The sequence below is a fragment of the Carlito syrichta genome, unplaced genomic scaffold (genome assembly GCF_000164805.1).
Source record: "Carlito syrichta isolate Samal-C Ts95f unplaced genomic scaffold, Tarsius_syrichta-2.0.1 Scaffold169215, whole genome shotgun sequence".
Taxonomy (NCBI): Eukaryota; Metazoa; Chordata; class Mammalia; order Primates; family Tarsiidae; genus Carlito; species Carlito syrichta.
This window is the reverse complement of record NW_007113311.1, coordinates 37315-38770: the sequence shown is the minus strand read 5'-3', so window position 1 is coordinate 38770 and position 1456 is coordinate 37315. Positions and strand designations below refer to the sequence as shown.

The window sequence follows — 1456 nt, the reverse complement described above, 5'->3', positions numbered from 1 at the left end:
GGCCCGGGGGTGGGCGCGGCGGAGCAGACCCCGCGCAAGAGGCTGCGGTGAGCTAGGTGAGTCGGCGCCCGGGGACGCGCGCGGGGGCGCCCGCGGCCGCGCTGACCGCCCCTCTCTCCGCAGTTTAGAGCCCAAAGAGCCCCGAGGGAGCCTGTCGGGGCAGCGGACACGTTGAGGGGCGCTGGGCCTCGGCTGGGACCGTTCATGTAGCAGCGACCGGCGGCGGCTGCCGGAGAGCAGCGTTCGGTTTTGTGTTTAAAGTTTGAAAACTGTGCAATGTATGAGTAACGTCTTTTTATCTCTAAATGTATCCCAGCACGAGGAGTACACTGGTCCCAAGGTGTAAAGCTTTAAGAGTCATTTATATAGAATGTTTAATCTCTGCTGAAACTCAGTGCAAAAAGAAAAAGCAGCAAAAAAAGAAAAAAAAAGGAAAAAAGGAAAAAAAGAAAAAAAAAGGAAAAAATAAAAAAAACCATGTATATTTGTACAAAAAGTTTTAAAGTTATACTAACTTATATTTCTATTTATGTCCTGGCGTGGGCCGCTCCACCACAGAGAACTTGGTCATTGGCTATGCCAAAGTGTGCCCACCATCAGCACCCGGTCATCCACAGCTGTAAATCTCCCACTCGCGGAATCTGGGGAAGGGGTCACTCACGCTGTAGCTGCGTACATGCCCAAATCGCTTGCTGTCTCTTTGCGCTTTCGCTGTCTCTTCTATTATTACTGTGTTTATTTTAAACTTGAAGACAAATCTGTAAAAAATGGTTCCTGAGCCGTCTGTACCACTGCCCCGGCCCCTCGTCCGCCGGGTCCTAAATAAAGAGGCCGAAATAATGCTGCAGCCCCAGTCTGTGTGTACTTGTCCACGCTCCAGCCCCTTCCCCTGCACCCCGAAACACGGGGGAGCCGGGGTTGTGGGAGAGAGTGGACCACAGGGGCCACCCCGTCCATCCAAGAGGGGGCCGTGTCCCTTCCGGCCGGCCTGGCCCGTGCCCACCTGCCTCAGGCCCCTGATAGAGCCAAGACTGGCCTGGCCTGCTCCCTGCGTGTGGCAGTCATCCCCCTGCAAAAGTCGCCCCCCCAACCCCCGTGGGTAGGCCGGGAACGCAGCCCCTAACCTGCCCCAAGGAAACCCCCCGCTCCTAGTACCCGACTGATGGGCTCAGGGCATTCCAGGATACACATGAGTGGAGGTGGGGATTGGGGCTCTGGGGAGACCTTCGGGGGTTCCAGGACAGCAGCACTCCTGAATTCTTCACACCCCGCATCAGGGTCCTCAGCCTCGTGGGCTGGGGTCTCCCAGGATCGGTTTGAGACCAAGTGTTGCGGCCTATTTGCGCTCGAAGTGAGCGCCGGTGACCTTACTCTCTGTGCGGGGCAACAAGGTGGGGGTGCCCTGGGGCCAGGATGGCGTGTGGAGGGGTGGGCTCTGACTGGGTTTGGATCGGAG

At 57.0% G+C, this 1456-nt stretch overlaps 1 long non-coding RNA gene across 1 annotated transcript; it reads left to right on the top strand.

Annotated features, from left to right (window-relative positions):
* Position 1: 1 nt before the first annotated feature.
* Positions 2-843, top strand: LOC110594932. Its single transcript, XR_002481524.1, has 2 exons — positions 2-56; positions 124-843. It is a non-coding gene; the product is annotated as an uncharacterized LOC110594932 (long non-coding RNA).
* Positions 844-1456: the final 613 nt, after the last annotated feature.